Source organism: Myotis yumanensis, unplaced genomic scaffold (genome assembly GCF_028538775.1).
Source record: "Myotis yumanensis isolate MYYU_CA2020_CCGP unplaced genomic scaffold, mMyoYum1.0.hap1 SCAF_12, whole genome shotgun sequence".
Lineage (NCBI taxonomy): Eukaryota > Metazoa > Chordata > Mammalia > Chiroptera > Vespertilionidae > Myotis > Myotis yumanensis.
In genome coordinates, this window is record NW_027223763.1 from 55079119 (window position 1) to 55097176 (window position 18058).

An 18058-nucleotide genomic window follows, 5' to 3' on the forward strand; every position below is an offset into this window, starting at 1 on the left:
CAGGTGTTGCAATTACCCGGGCTTCTTTATCGCCTCTAGTCATTTAGACAACGGTGGTGTGTGGGAAACAAGTGCCTTTGTCACCCTTCTTTCAGAGAATGCCCCCAGCTGTTCATCTGAGAACAACAAACAACGGGAAACAAGATAAAATCTAAACGCCAGAGCAGATCTGATGGAATTTTTGGCTCAACAAGGCTTAATCCATCCATGCTGAATAACACTACCTGGAAACCTGTCAGGTTAAAGTGATGGACTTAGAATGTTGGAAGGGCAGTGAGAGATGACCCAGTCAATGCCTTTATGATCCAGAGCAGGAACCTGGTTCCATGGAAGAGAAAGAATTTGCTGAAGGTTTCAAAGGCACTGAGTTTCCTAAGCCAGGAGTATGGCTGAGATTTTTCATGCCACCAGTCCCATACTCTTACCAACCTGTCACAATGCTTCCACCTTACTTAACACTAATTTGGAACCAACTTCTTTGTGTGGCTTTAGCATATAATTATTGAGTGCCTGATATGTAAAATGCTGATGCTTGGTGTTGTGGAAGATGTGAAGATGAATACGGGATTGGCCTTTGAAAAGCGTGTGTGTGTGTGTGTGTGTGTGTGTGTAACTTTTTACAAAAATTTACATCACATATAATACCTGAGGCTTCATGTGGTCCAATCTCTATGTGTATAACATATAAAGAAACAGCAGTATCTAGTGGCTCTTTAAAGAAAACTTAAATTTTGAAAATTCCTTAAAAGGGTTTTAGACAACACATATACATATTAGGCATCTTTTTCCCCTTTTCCCTTTTCCCACTCATAGTAGGCACTCAATCTCTTCACCTCTTTCTCATCCACATAGCCCCTCACCACCACTGTGCTACCCCTTTATCACCATCTTCCCAACTGTACAAAAGAAAGAATGAAAATAAAGAGGGTAATCTTCATACCAACAGTTTGGGGGGTATAAAAATTCACTTTCCTGCCCTGTCTTCTTAAACTCTTCATGGAATAGTTGTAAAAAAATGTCTACCTTGTAACAAATAAGTCAAACTGGTTGTTTTTTTTAAGGATACATTTTTGGCAACAAAAGAAGAGATCTTTGAAAAGGCTGGATAATTGATTATTTACGGTTATCAAGGATGCTGTTATTAAATATTCTGATCATGACATTAATTAACAAGTTGGTTATAGATGGTCACCTGATTTATTGCTCAACTACTATGGCTCCTCATACTCTTCTCCCTAAAGCTTTATGATAAAGCAAGCAGAGAAAGGAAGAATTGCAAATTACTAGAATTTCTAATGCATTCTGGTGTACTGAACTAGAGTACCTGGGATTCTCTTAATAGTTTGCACAAGACTTTCTCTTACATGAAGGAAAACTGCCTTTTGGGAAAGCTATTAATATGCCTGTTTGGGTTAGAAGCTATAATGGAAGTAGATGTGAAGGATCATCTGTATTGTATAAGATGAGAGGAAGACTTGGTACTTCTGGAGGGCAGAGAGGATGAAGAATGGAGAAGGGGGTACAGGGCCACTGAAAGAATGCCATCAGAGGCTCCTAATGACCCACAAATTCTTGTCTACTTCAAAGCCATCCCACATTTCTTTATCAGTAAAATAAATCATCCCAGGTCTCATGGACCCAAGTCTTCTAGCAAGAAATAATAGTTTGTTATCCTAAAACACCAGTGACCCTAATATGTGACCTAAGCCAAAATTAGACATCTGATTAGCTGTCTGCTATAGTAAAGATAACAGGTTTTTAGGTTAACTGTAAACCTACCAAACTATTTTCCACCAGTCATATATGATGAGTCTTCTTGCCTCCAAGCTAGCTTAAAAGTTCTCTCGGTGTTCACATATTTTTTCACAGTTTTCTCCACATCTTTGTGGGATGCTGCTCCTGTGTTTTGGGTAATATTTTCAAGCTCATCTTTCTGGATGTTTCTCATCTGTAGTTTAATAATACCTGCTATCACTATATTTCATATTACATTTTTGTCAAAAGAAGTCCCACACTGTTTGCTAAGACTGCAAAATAAGGGTACAGGTTTGTTTGTTTTTTTTTTTAATTGATAATGTCTTCTGACATGTCAACCTGCTCTATGAGCACGGCTATGGAGTCACTTTATAATTTCCACCCCCCTAAAATAATAATAGTATTTGATAGATATTTATTGAGTTGGATTATTGAATGCTTATGAAAATTATAAAGAAATTAGAGCCTGGCTGGCATGGCTTAGTGGTTGAGCATCAACCCAGAAACCAAGAGGTCCCAGTCAGGGCATATGCCCGGGTTGTGGGCTCAATCCCCAGGAGGGGCCATGAAGGAGGCAGCTGATTTATGATGTTCCTCTCTCATAGATACTTCTATCTCTCTATCTCTCTCCCTTCCTCTCTCTAAAAATAAATAAAAACAACTGCAGGGGATGGAGGGTAACGTGGGGATAAGGACACATTTGTAATAACTCAATCAATAAAAAAATAAAAAAATAAATTAATAAAAACATATTTTACAAAAAGAAATTAGAGGTAAACCATCAAGTAGATTCCAGTCACGTACAACTAAAAGGTAAGTTACTACTACTCTCTAGTTATCATGGAGCTCACTGGAAGCAACCAATGATTGAACATGCTTTATATGCCAGGTGCTTTACATACAACAAATCATTTAACCTTATCAATAACTATAAAGGTAGATATTATTTTATAGATGTGGAAACTGAAGCTCAAAGAAGAATGTAATTTGCCAAATGTAAGAGAGATAATATGGAGCCAATGAGTTCGACTGTCATGTTTTTCAAAATGAATAGCCTTTGCTGCCTGCCAACAGACCCTGGCCATACTCACAAGGTACATGTAGATCCATATAGTCAACAGAAGTAAATCCTAACAAAAATTACATTATTTTTTTAATTTTCACTGAAATTTAGACTTTGTTAACTGTGTTATTTCTATAGTTAAGAAGATTATAAAAATTAGATACTCTGAATAGTAATTTAAGGCAAGCCCCAAATTCATAGATGTTTACATATTATTAAAATGTTCAGAGTTTGAACATACGTTGGTCATTCAATAGACTCATCTTCAGCATAAAGTTGTGTTGTGATGGTGAGAAGAATAGTGCAAGAGCCTCAGAACCTTTCACTGTTGCAATGGATAACCTACCTTAACCCCTCTCTTCACAGAGAAAATTGAATTTATTCTATAGAGGTAGAAAGATACATCAAAAATTTTATTGTATATTAGTCTGTGAATTTTTTGGATTCCATAAATTAAATTCAAATGGCACCCAATGATATAAATTTCATTTGAAAATTTAATTATGACTTAGCTACTTGTTTAAGTTTGAATTGAATCTCTCCTGAAAAGTGTCCAATTTAGGGAGCTTGAAATCACATTCTAGAATTTTGAAATTATGTAAATGATAAATGGAATTCCCAGTTGTATGTTGGGACTTTGGAATGATACAGCAAGGAGTCTCTAACAGGCCTCACATTTTATTGAGAGAACAAAGCATATTTATTCTATTTATCATTATTTGTTAATGAAAATGTGTACAATAGTTAGGCAAATATCTCCTTTGCGTTCAGGATAACATCAAAGTCAGGAATTCTATATCTGGGCTGACTGTAAAATGCGTTCCCCTTCCTTCCTTTATTCCTCTACCTGCCCTCCCTTCCTCCCTTTCTTTGCTTTTCTTAGGCCTCTAACACACAATCCTCTCCATTGGCTCTGACATGTGAACTTGGTGTTCCACCCAAAGATGTTCATAGTAAATGCAATTGAGACTATTTGAGTAGAGTTATTCTGGAAAATATATCCCCTTTCAAGTCTCTTATGACAAAAGAAACCATGTCAGTTGTAAACATAACTGTTATCGGCTGAGTGTTTCTCCCCAAAGTCCTGTTTCATTGGTGAGTACTATTTCACCAGCCATTATTTGGAGAATAGTAAGAATAAGCTTTACTTACCATTTAAACCAACATGTCCACTGCTTTATTATGGCATATATATTACCTTAAAATTTAAGCAGATTTTATTTTCATATAATGGCAGTTTCTGCCTCCATTCAAACATGTTCAGAATTGGTTAGTGGTGATAAACTCATCTTTAGAAGGACAATATGACTGAAATGGGTATAAAACCATTATCAACTTCTGTCCTTCTTAATGGCAATATTTTCATGTTATTGAACTATTTTCACCCAAGTTCTTCTCTTCAAAATTATATTTCAAAAATCTAGTAGGCTATCAAATGTAAGATGTACCATCATTTTATGACGATAAGAGAGAGATAAATGCTAACAGAGTTAGACACACTATCAATTAGTAGACATATCCAAATTTTAGAGACATTTAAATGTGAAAATCTTTGCATATTAGAATCAATGAATACTATATTTCTTTTAAGCAGTAATTCTATCCCCAAATGAAAGCAAGATCCAAAGCTTATCACTTTTACTTGACTTAGTGGGTCAAGCTTAATTTTATGCATCTTAATAAATAAGATAAGTGATTGCAGTAGTAGGTATCAAAACTTAACAACCAATTCATTTAATATGGATGAAGCTCTGCTGTGAATGACAGGAGGAAGCAGGACATAAATTACTGTCAGAACTTTCAGTATATTTAGCAGTATATTATTCTGACTTTGGCTAAATGTGCTTTGTACTATGGAAAAATGCAGTAATGTGGATCTGGAAGTCTTTATAGCTATAAAGCATTGCTAATTAAAATAAAATGCAAGACAGCCTTATAGATAAAAAAATAAATTCCAAAGAAATAATTGTTTTATGAGCTATCCATATATTTCATGGATAAGATAGATAAGACATTTGTCAAACATGTGATTTTTTCATCAGCAGGATAATGTTATCTTATTTATTCTACTTCATAGCTGTTGCCTAACTGAAAAATATTTATAAGCATACCCAACCTCCTAATGCATAAATTATTTTGTGGAAGAAATTTAAGAACTTTCAAAACAACATGAACTTTTTGAGGTCACCAAGGTACCATTAAGTATATTATTCCCCCAAAGCCCTAAATGGTACCTAGTAGCTAGGAATTGTTTAATGCATCTTTCAAAGTGCCCAATTTACTCCTAGGGAGTAACAAACTAGTGGACAGGTCCTGGATGATAAATTACACCTTGAGATGTATTTTCCCAAGTGAACTGGGTTCAGGGATGTCTGACTACAATTAATGCCTCACATTTATTTCAAACACGTGAAGGCAAAGGTCTACAAATAGTTTCAGAAGTCAAAAACAAGACCATTTCATCTACCTAAATGCAGTAAAGGTCAAGACAAATTCAGTCACATAAACTACGATTACTTAAGATAAAATTGGTCAAGTCAACTGAACAAAAAAGTATCCTGTGTGTAGTGAGGATGGGTCACTGAACAAGAAAAACTCAGAATAAAATCTCCTCTGAAACACTGCTGCAATTTCTGTGATCCTTGGGTGGTCCAAAAGGTCTTCCCTACAAGAATTTAACCTGTCCAACCTTGCAGAATCTATGGTATCTGCCAGGATCAAACCCAAGGTGGTATATATCTCCAGGCATGAATGCTGTTGTGTGTATTTACTGCAGAGTGTCTATTGCAAAGAAATCATAAGTACTTTTGCCTTGTGTAAACGTTCCCTTTGTTAGCCTCTATGATCTCAGAGAGATTGCATAAATGTCTGGTATCCTACTTATTATTACCTTTCCTTAGGGGAATGATGAAAGAATCTGGAGTAATTGCTGAATCCTAGGGCCCTGAATTTATAGACCCACAATTTCAAATAGCTTCAAGCAATTAAGACTGGAAATCACACTGACTTTGTATTATCACATTTGTGCTTTTCACTGGTGCCTGAATATTTACTCCATTTAGTATCAAATTTAAGATTAATGTGATCAAATGAAATGCTGTTAGATTAAAACCACTGAGGACAGATTCCACGGCAAAGTAGATGCTGTAGGCTGACTACTCACATTTTCTCCCCCATGGTGTCCCATCTGTAAGAGATTTCCATCCCGTTAAATTTAGTAATGATCATAGGAGGAACTTACATGCACTTCAGCACGGAGGTGTTAAGATTCAATCATGCTTCACCATTTCTCTTTTCTCTCCATCACAAGACCGTCAGGATACCACACAGAGGCTCCTCAATTGCCTGGGTCTCCCAAGTGAAGATGTTGTTGTGATGATATAGGAGAGCCACTGTTGACCATGAGAGACCTGTAACACAAAAAAGGAATGATATTTGCTGTTATAAATCAGTGAGATTGTGAGGTACTTTGTTGCTACAATATAACCTGTCTGATTCTCACTGTTATGGTGAACATGCCTGGCATGTTATAACTGTTCAATAAATATTTGTTGAATGAACCAATTTCTGTAGCAAATCATTGTTCACCACCACCTAAACCCCGGGTTTGATATATGATAACTGCTTGTGGGTGAATTAAGGGCCACAAATCATTATGTCTCTCTAGTCTTATCGCCACCTTCAAGACGAGCCCTTTATATTTCTCCTTTGAGAATTTTGGGAACATTTCTCCTGTGCTTTATCTTACATTTCCCCCCCTCTTTTGAGCTTTGTTGGGATTGGGCCTTCTTTGCTATCAGTGGCAAAGAGGCATATGTCATTACTTGTCACCTCAAGGCACTGCCATTGATGATTTAAGACAATGACAACATCAAAGATATACCTGTTGGCCAATGTTGAGGACGCCAATGTCATCATCTATCACACAGGACCCTTTGTCCTTGACAACCTTCTCTTCTTATGAGCTAAGAATGTTCATGAAACAATTCTTTGGTTTTCATTTTTTGTTTATTTGGGTAGAATCCCATCCTTGGAGTCTGTCATGAATTCCTAGGAGATGAGCTAGACAAAAATCAGAATGACAGGCATTATGCCTGACTCAGAATCTTATCCCCCTCCAATATTCTTTAACTGAATTGGTATAATAATAGTTAAAACCTATTGAAGGATTATATGTCAGCCCCCGTTAAAAGAGCAGTTGGATCTTTACATCAACCACAGTGTGAGGAAAATGAGAAACAGAGACATTAAATGACTTTACCATGGTCACATAGTCAAGCCACCTAAGTTGTCTTCCTTGGAAACCAGCCTATTATACTTCTCAACTATAGTTAAAGTTTTAAAAAAAGTTTTTCACTTAGGGGGTCCCTTGTACACTTACATAAGCAGAGCCCTGGTGGTCTCATTCCACTAATTTTTCCATGAATGCCCAATGAGGTCCATCTCTATAGAAGTATGACCTAATCGTGGCTGTTATGTTGTTGACAAAAATTAAGGTAATCATGAACATTTTAGATATCATGTCATTTTCAATGGTACAATTTTTACTTTTTAAAACTTTATTGTTGAAAGTATTACAGATGTTCCCCTCTCTTCCCCCACTGACCCTTTCTAGACTGCCCCAACCATCCCCCTGCCCCAAGCCTTCATCACACTGTTGTCTGTGTCCATGGGTTATGCATATATGCATACAAGGTCTTTGGTTAATCTCTTCTTACCTACCTACCCACCTCCGCCTTCCCTCTGAGATTCAATAGTCTGTTCCATGATTTCATGTCTCTGAATCTATTTGTTGATCGCTTTTGTTCTTTAGATTCCACATATGAGTGAAATCATGTGATACTTGTTTTTCTCTAACTGGCTTATTTTGTCTAGCATAATACTCTCCTAGCACAAAAGAAGGTAAGAGATCCTTCCTTTTTTACAGCTGCATAGTATTCCATGGTGTAAATGTACCACAGCTTTTTTATCCACTCACCTACTGATGGGCACTTGGACTCTTTCCAGACCATAGCTATTGTCAATAACGCTGCTATAAACATAGGGGCGCACATATTCTTTCTGATTGGTGTTTCAGGATTCTTAGGGTATATTCTGAAAAGCATGATCACTAGGTCAAATGACAGTTCCATTTTTAATTTTTTGAGGAAACCCTATACTGTTTTCCTCAGTGGTTGCACTAGTTTGCATTAATTCCCACCAGCAGTGTTCTAGGATTCTCTTTTCTCCACATCCTTGCCAGCACTACTCATTTGTTGATTTACTGACAGTAGCCATTCTGGCAGGTGTGAGGTGATACCTCATTGTGGATTTAATTTGCATCTCTCTGATAATTAGTGACTTGAGCATTTTTTCTTCTGTCTTTTAGCCATCTGTGTGTCCTCTTTGGAGAAGTGTCTATTTAGGTCCTTTGCCTGTGTTTTAATTGGATTATTTGTCTTCCTTTTGTTAAGTTGTATGAGTTCCTTATATATTTTGGATATTAAACCTTTATCAGATGTTTCACTGGAAAATACGTTCTTCCATACAGTGGGCTCTCTTTTCATTTTGTTGATAGTTTCTTTTGCCATGCAGAGCTTTTTATTTTGATGTAGATATAAACAAGTGGAAGAATATATCATGTTCATGGATTGGTAAAATTAACATCATTAAAATGTCTATACTACCCAAAGCAAACTATAGATTCAATGCAATCCCTATTGAAATGCCAATGGCATATTTAACAGATCTAGAACAAATATTCCAAAAAATTATATGAAACCAATAAAGACTCTGAATAGTCACAGCCATTTTGAGAAAGAAGAACAAAGTAGGAAAGAATCACAATACCAGATATCAAGTTATATTACAAAGAAACTGTAATCAAAACTGCTTGGTACTGGCACAAGAATAGGCATATAGATCAACAAAACAACAAGAAACCCAGAAATTGACCCAAGTCTTTATGCTCAATTTATATTTGACAAAGGAGGCAAGAGCATACAACGGAGTCAAGATAGGCTCTTCAATAAATGATGTTGGGAAAATTGGACAGATACATGCAAAAAAAATGAAACTAGACCACCAACTTACACTGTACACAAAAATAAACTCAAAATGGATAAAATATTTAAATATAAGTCATGAAACTATAAAAACCCTAGAAGAAACCATAGGCAACAAAATCTCATCCATCTCTCATAGCAATATGTTTCCCTATACATCTCCTAGGGCAAGGGAAACAAAAGAGAAAATAAACAAATGGTACAATGTTTAAATGAACGTCATTATATTTATTATGTTACTCAAATTCCATGACACATTTTGAAGCAATAAAACTATATTTATTTTAAAATATTATATACTTAATATATTTTGGCTCAAACTTATTTTCACATTTAAAAAAAATAATGATGGTCTATGAAATTTTTTTACACAGAATATTTTTCTCCAATAGAGCAAAAGGGAAACTTTGTCCATCTGTGTATTATACTATGTTGAAATGTGTAAAACAAATCTAAGTTCAAATCATAACATGGCTTTGATAATGTAAAAGTGCTATGAAAAGCAAATGCCTTAGAAATTATAGTCCAAACATTAGTGACATACTACACTCAATTAATATGACCTCTTCTGTTTATAATAATGATGGAAAGTATGGGAAAATATTTATAATACAATTTTATATAAATGATTAGAAGTTATAATTATAGGTATATTGTATTTAAAACCACTAAAAGTACCTGTACATATAAAAATGCATAAAATGTACAATGGGGTAAACCTCAATCATAATAACTTGTGTTAAGATTGTAAGACTTGCAGCCAACTAAAAATTATTTAAAATATTTGATTTTGCATAAAAGTAAAAAAAGAAATAGAACTTACTGTTTTGAAATTGGTCTTAACAAATTTAATAATTATACATTTTATTTAGTTATATTTAGTAACAATCACATTATTGACTACATCTTTCTTCCAACCATAGTGTTCCCTGTCCTCCGTCTAGGAAATTCAGAAGAGTGAAGTAAGGTGAGTAGAATGGTTTAAAGAAATATATATATATATAGCCCAGGGAAATAGACAACAGAGTGATGAAGGCCAGGGGGAGGGTGCTATAGGCTGGGTGGAGTGGGCAAAGTGGGGAAATGGACATTTGTAATAGTGTTAACAATAAAAAAAATAATAAAATTAAAAAAAATATGATAAACTGAGATCTTATTGTGACTCTTTGGGGAATACATAAGGTAACACAACTCCACAAAGTTGGTTTTACTGGCAAATAGTTATATACCAGACATTGACATAGAGCTACACTGGCAAAAGTTGGCAAGGCAAGCTGTGTGCAAGGTCTGCGAATGATAGTCCCTAAGCTGAATAGGGACATTGCCAGTCTGTGCCTGAATTTTAGTAGGGCCACTATAAATATCTAGTAACAAAGATCCTCAGTAGGTTCCTTTAATTCTAAGATAGTTCATAAATACAAAGGCCACATTCAAAATCAGAGAGTTTGAACGTGGGAGGGCTGAGAAATTGGCATCTCATGGGCAGCCATCTTCATTCTTCCTCCAATGCAGACATGACTAATTTATCCAGCATTTTTATGACATACTCACACTGGGTTTCAAATCCTTTTCAAGATACACTCCAGGCAATTCATAACGATTGACTGGAGTTCATATGAAATGAAACTATCTGACATTCCATGCTTCACCCACTTGTTTTTCAGATGAGAGAACTGAGATCCCCCTAGAGGTGAGGTAGGAAACTTACTCTAAGCATTTTCTATTTTTACAGCACCCTGCTAGGTATACTGCAGGTGATCATATGAAAAAGGTTGTTAACATTCCCATCTGACAGATGAGGAAATTGAGTCTCAGAGAGGATATGTTAATGCACAAGCTTACCGTCCTCACTATTTATAGATGCATAACTGCAGTGCAATTCTCTTGCCCTCTAGTCTATACATTACTATATTTTATGCTAACACCAAGATGTAAGGTGCTGTTATTTTTTTCACTGAAGAAATTAATGAGTGATGTTAAAAGAATCCTCGGGTCAATGGCAGCCACTCATCTCCCCGTGAGTCAGAAGAAACAGACTCATAAATAATAGACCACCAGGCATAGTGGCCACCTGGCACCTAAATATTAATAGCGTGCATGTGAAATACGTTTACATAACCATATCAAAGACATTAAATAGATGTCAGGGCCTGAAAAATTACCACTCTGGGTCACTGCTGGCCACTAAATTCTGTGGTCTAGCTATCAGAGCACCAAGTTTTAGACATTGCAAGGACCTGGGCTTTTCTTTCCAGGAAAAATAGTATCTTCTCAGAAAAAAAGAAAGAAAGTCATTTGAACCCTAACATTTGCAAACTTCATTACTATTTCTGAAGCTTGAGCCATGGGGACTCTTAATAATTTCCACTCCCTTTCCCCAACTCCAATTTTGCAGATCTTCAGCATCCTAGGTAGCTCAGTCTGGAGTGTTCTGCATAGTACAGCAGAACATGTCCCCTGCTTGGATGGAGGACTAGGCTTCATCATTAATGATTCAAATATGTGTTCCCTTCTCCAGTTCCTTCTGGAAAAACTGACTTACCAAGAGAGAAGATTTTATGATTAGGAAAGTTTTTCAGCTTCTGTCCTAGATAAATCATATTGTAAATTTACTGTTGTTGAATTCTTTTCCATTTGTTTTCTATTGAATTCTTGTTGCATTCCTTCTAGGACACAGACATCCCTTCTGTATAGTAAATTATAATGTGTTTTCAAAATAAATACACAAAAGTAATATTAGGAGGAGGTGCAGAATGAAAAAGAATACAGCTAATCTTGATTGCATATTTAAGGCTTATTAGAAGCTAAATCTTCCCCACATCATATTTTATCTGACTTCTATAAAAAAAAACAAAGATAACAGATACAACTTTTTTTTTTTGTATTTCTTGAAATAATTTTAAACAGCATGCAGAAAATACTGTCTACATACCCCTGGACCTTGACCAATTTCTAAAACTCTAGATATGTTCTCAGAATCTTCTGCTGCCTTGCTGTACAATTTCTGCTAGTCTGATTTTATAGTCTCTAGCATCATTTCTACTCTTTCTTTACTAAATAGAGCCATAAGGGAAGGGGTGTGCAGAAATACCTGGAATGTGGCAAAGACAGCATAATGGAACCTTATAAGATTTGTGCTGGCGTTGAAGCAGAATTCACACTGGCTATGAGAGAGTCAACCACGCCACATGTGGTTTCTTGGTATATACCTCTCAGTAATTGGTGTCCATGGTGTAACCAAAAGCATTATCATGATTGGCCATGTTCTAATGGGATATGCATTTTTTTATTAAGTATATTGTATGTAATAGCCTTTCTTCCCAGGCAATTTCCTTTTGCTCTTCCAGTAAAGTAATGTCAGCTCCTGACAAATATGAAAATATCATGTGTACGATCTCTTGTAATACCGTTTATTCCCTTTGAGTAACATTTTCTCTTTGATTATTTATTAGAGTAGTATATAATTTCTGTGGAAAAAGAAACTAAAAATCAGCACTAATTTGATTGCTAAAATATAACCACTGAGAACATTTTGGTTATTTACTTCTAGTGTTTTCCTGAACATTTAGTTACATATCAAGAATCATGTAATTAGGAGAACACTGCAGATATAATTTATTCTGCCCTTCTTCTCTTATGCTATTTAAGGTGTTTCCCCATATCCAATTTGAAATAAAAAATAATGGTTACCTTTGAGCAAAAAGAAGAGGATAGTGTTTACAATGGGCCATGAAGAAAGAAGTTTCCAGGGTGACGGGAATGGCGGTTACAGGGGTTAGTGCTGGGATAACTCATTGAGTGCACATGTATGATTTGTGGATTTTTCTGTTTTGTATGTTATACTTTGATAATGTGTAGTCAGAATGAGAATATTAAGAGGTGACATTATTGCAATCAGGAGTTAAAAATTTTTTGTAAGTTTATTTCAAAGAATGACACTTAAATGCCCATGACATCATGTGGCTCGTATTGTACCCAACATAATGCTCTGCCTCTGGGAAGTGCTTAATACCCATTGCAGGAGCAGATGAAGGCATGGTTGAGTGTTCCTTGGACAGAAGTGATGTGAAATCTTTGGAGAAATGTGTATTTTGTTATCTGAAGAATACGGGTTGAAGATCTGACTCCATCAATTACTAGCTATGTGACCTTGGGCTGGCTATTTGTACCCTTAGAGCCTCAGGTTCCTTATCTGTAAAAATGAAAAAAATAACACATTTGCAGAATGGCTATAAAATTTAGAAGTCATACATATATAGTGACTGGCACAGAGTAGAACCACAAGTAATAATAACTAATATCATGAGTAATAATATATAAATAAATAAATATCTATTACTGTTATTATAAATAAATAATATAAAAGTCTTGGAACGTGAAAATGGAGGAAACGCTTTTAAAATTCCCTCTTCTTATGGATGTATCCTCAACATAAATAAATATCAATGAGAAAATTCACCAATTGTGACTTAACAGAGATAAAATTAAGAAAATACTCTGAAATAACTAGTTTTATAATGCTGGCTTCATACTCCTCCTGATGCTTCTGTCAAGTAAAGTTGATTTCCACAATAACTCAATTTTAAAGCATAAATAGTAATGCTTTGATCTTTGTAGGAGGTGTCCTCAATGAGTTCTTGGACAATAGGCAGGTAAATACCTAAGCAACAGCTGCCCCAGGAATCCAAATATTTCACATTTCATTCATCTTCTCATTAAGCTTTACTGGATCAAACACTGTATTCAAGCTCATTTTTTTCACTTTCTTTACCCTGATCCAGTTAAATTACCTAGAGGCTAAAGAATGCTTTAGTTTGTCACTATAAAGTCTAATGCTGGAAGTGAGATGGAGAGGAAAGATAATCACATTCTCTTTAGGAGGGCTTTAATTTTATCCTTTTTTTTCTTTTCTTTCATGGTTGGATAAAAATTATTAGAGCATTTCCTCCACAGTTTCTCTGCATTTGCCCTTCAGTTTCCAGAACCAGCACTCTCCCTGCATTGGCTCTGGCTTCGCTCTCCATTCTCCTGGCTGTCTTTATCCCCAGAGTCACAGGTGAGGTTAGCTTCTCAGCCTCCTCTCCTTCCCAGCAGGGTCAGAGCCCAGTTTGGGACCCTTGTGAGTGGAAGAAGGGTGAGGCTCTCATTGAGTTTAGAATAAGTTACCTTCCGAAAGGTGGCAAGGAACAGGATTAAAGTAATTGTATACATAGGGATGGGTGTACATTAGGAGCATGCGTATGCGTGCTGAAACACACACACACACACACACACACACACAATATCAAATAGCCTCAGATGACTTCAGTTTCTATAATGTGATATAGTTACTTGTTGTGGTCTGGTCAAATTGTTTATATCATACTTTCTAGGGCTGCCAACATCAGTAAAATATTCCCAATAGTCAACTTGCTCATCTTGTGCCGGGATACGTGCTAAGCATTTCATATTTATTATTACAATGATTCCTCTCACCCACCCTCTAAGGGAAGTATTAGTATGATCAACATCTTACAGAAGAGAGCGGCTCAGGGAGTTTAAGTAACCTATACAGTGTCAGTGGTGGCAAGCAGAGAGCCCAGACTTCAGTCCAGGTAGCCTGACTGGATTGCATTCCTTCGTATCCCCCTTTAGCTGTGTCCCGACCAGGACCTATTGGAAGGAACAAGGTCCGGTGACTGATGAGATGCACATATCACGCTGACGGCAGGTCTGAGCTGCACCTCGTGCACCCTCAGTAGAATCTCTTTTGCACAGAGACGGAGACACAGGAAGACAAAGCGACTGTGCGAGCTCTTCTTTCTGCTTCTGCTCCCCCTCCCCGATCCCAGCTCATCCTGAACATGGACACTGATGGGTCATGTCACCTCTTGTTTAAAAACCTCTCTGGAAAAATGCAAAACAAGTTAATAAACTCTTTCATCATTGAATTCTTCTATAAGGTATCTTTGTATGTTACTGGAAATTGAGTGAGGTTTTGTTTTGTTTTGTTTTTTCTCCCAGAAAACAGGGGTATGACAGTAAGGCTTATATATTAAGATTTCGTATCCTAATACCATTTACTTCTACCTGTTACAAATGAATCAACAGAAAGTATATCAGTAACATGAACTTTTGGTCCTGTTGAGCGTTCCTTTTCATATGAAATCTGTGATTTTGTACAATTTGTCCTTGAATCTTCAGTATATCTATTTTCCCTATTGATAGAATGAAAACTAAAATTTTTAATTATGATACAGGATAAAAAAGGAACATGGTACTGGCAAGATTATGCTTACTTACTAGTGATGAATTCCTGTTGATCTCATTTTTATTAGTTTCATGAAATGTATTTCTCTTTAAGTATGTTTTAACTTTTTTATTTCACTTTGTTTTCTAAGATGTTTAACTTATTTTCTCCTCTGTTGTTAAATCTGTTTTTTCCCTTTTAGGTGCTACTTCTCACCGGTAAGTCCTTTCAAGATTATAGCTAAAATGTTCTGCTCTAGTGTTCCAAGAGAACCACCTTCTTTTGTGAAAGTTGATTGTCTTGAGCTCTTATAGGGTCTATGTTATGCCTGTGGGCTTAAAGTCAAGGGGACTGAAGCATATTAACACATGCACACTCGGTAGGAAGAACACCTTGCTATAGTATAGTTACCAATTCTGGAGAACTAAGAATTAAACTGAAAAGGTAGGCTACCAATATGTTAAATTTCCTTGTTTACCCCAGCTGACAAGCTGAGCTAATGGTATCACTCAGATTCAATTCCTTGAATATTGATTCTTATAAATTGACAAGTTACATGCAATACTAACTGAATCTGGATAGCTATTGTGGTTGTTTTAAATGTGCACATATTTTATTTTCCCTAAGACAATATTACATATATTAAATTTTTATAAACTGATAATGAAATGTTACATTTTTGCACCAAGTTTTAAGCTTTTATGGTACAACTTATTGTACTGTTAATATTTTCTGAATTAACCATATGTACATCTCTCATGTTCATGATGCTTGATGTAGCAGCATTTGAGAAAGGATCTTTTATACATATCTACACTAATAAAAGAGAAACATGGTAATTGGCGTACGACTGCTACCCTTCCCATTGGCTAATCAGCGTATCCTTATGCAAATTAACTGTCAGCCAAGATGGCGGCCAGCAGCCAGGCAGCTGGAAGCTAACAGGAGGCTTGCTTGCTGTGGACTCCAACGTTCCCCGCTGGCCTCTGAGCTTCAGTTGGAAACATAGTAACATTTATAGAAGATAAACAAAACTCCAGAAAGCTCCTGTCAGTCAGCCGGGATCTCAGAGCTGGAGTCGCAACATTGTTTCGAATACAGAAAACAAAGGCCAGAAACCTGCTTTCAGCCGGGCCTCAGAGAGAAAGCTGGCTCTCAGCTCCAGTGACAGCCATAGAAGGTAAATAAATGCCAGAATAAAAAAAAAAAAGAAAAAAAGGAGAGGTTTGGAGCTTCAGTTGCCCGCCAGCCTGAAAACGGCCCTCAGCCCCTCACCCAGACTGGCCAGGCACCCCAGTGGGGACCCCCACCCTGAAGCAACAAGATGGCGGCTAATTTGCATACTGAAGATAGGCGGCAGCAGGCAAGGCTGTCTGCGTCTGGGACCCGGATCTGTGACCCTGCCGGGCGGGATCAGCGGAGCCGCGAGGCCTCCCGGCACCGGGATCAGCGTGACAAGGGGCAACGCCCAAATGCCCTGATTGCCCTGCGGCTCTGTGTGTGACAGGGGGCAGCGCCCCAACCCCTGATCAGCCCTGCAGCTCTGTGGGTGATAGAGGGCGGCACCCCAACCCCCTGATTTCCCTGCGGCTCTGTGTGTGACAGGGGGCAGCGCCCCAACCCCTGATCAGCCCTGTGGCTCTGTGGGTGATAGAGGGCGGCACCCCAACCCCCTGATTTCCCTGCGGCTCTGTGTGTGACAGGGGGCAGCGCCCCAACCCCTGATCAGCCCTGCGGCTCTGTGGGTGATAGAGGGCGGCACCCCAACCCCGATTGCCCTGTGGCTCTGTGTGTGACAGTGGCAGTGCCCCAAACCCCCCACGGGCCCTGCTCTATGTGAGACGGGGTAGAGCTTCCCTATCGACCCTGCCTTGAGTGTGACAGAGGGCGGTGCCCCAACCCCCCAATCGGCCCTGCTCTGAGCCCGACCAGGGGCTGCACCTAGGGATTGGGCCTGCCCTCTGCCACCCAGGAGCAGGCCTAAGCCAGCAGGTCATTATCTCCTGAGGGGTCCCAGACTGTAAGAGGGCACAGGATGCGCTGAGGGACCCCCTCTCCCCCCCGAGTGCACAAATTTTTGTGTACCGGGCCTCTAGTCTTATATAACAAATACAACATAATTATTGGTTTAATTTGCATAGAACAAAGTAAATTGAATTGCCTTATATTATCAATTCAGTATATACTATAAGCATATTTACTAAGATAAACTTTTTTAAACAAACACTAAATTTCCTTCTTCAGCTCTTCCCTTCTCCTCCAAATGTGCACCGATTTAGCATAAAAGTTCAACACAGTCATTTAAGGTTATTGGCAAATAGGCTTCCATCTCTCCTCTCAGTCCCCTTCCCACAACTTCTGTCTATAAGCCCTGTCCTCCAACCCGACTGGATTCTTTACTGTTCTCCGGGATGGTCACCATATTTCTTCTCCTTATGCATCTGTTGATGATTTGTCCTTTTCTCTCACCCACATCAATCCTTTCCTTTTGCAAGATTCCATTCAAATCCCATCCTCTCCCCTGAAGAGATTAATACTTGTTCCCCAAAAAGGCAAACTCATAGTAACAGATAGTAGAATGGTGGCTACCAGAGGCTGAAGGCTGGGGGAAAAGAGAAGATACTGATCAAAGGTACAGACTTTCAGTTCTAAAATGAATAAGTTCTGGAGACCTAATGTACAGCATGGTGACTATAGTTAATGATAATGTATTGAATATTTGAAACCTGCCAAGAGAGTAGATCCTAAGTGTTCTCACCACACACACACACACACACACACACACACACACACACACACACCAATGATAACTATGGGAGGTGATAGATATGTTAATTAATTTGATTGTGGTAATCATTTCTCAATGTATACATATATCAAAAGATCACTTTGTATACCTTAAATATACACAATTCTTGTTAAAAATAAAAATTTAAACAGTACTTTTGCCTTTTATCTAATATAGAC

At 37.5% G+C, this 18058-nt stretch overlaps 1 protein-coding gene across 1 annotated transcript in view; it reads right to left on the reverse strand.

Annotated features, from left to right (window-relative positions):
• MPDZ (multiple PDZ domain crumbs cell polarity complex component) overlaps positions 1–6077 on the reverse strand; it is a 268048-nt gene extending 261971 nt beyond the window's left edge. Inside the window, exon 1 of the mRNA XM_070431681.1 lies at positions 6060–6077. The gene's annotated coding sequence lies outside the window, so the exon portion shown is untranslated. The remainder of the gene's footprint in view (positions 1–6059) is intronic.
• Between the last annotated feature and the right edge of the window lie 11981 nt (positions 6078–18058).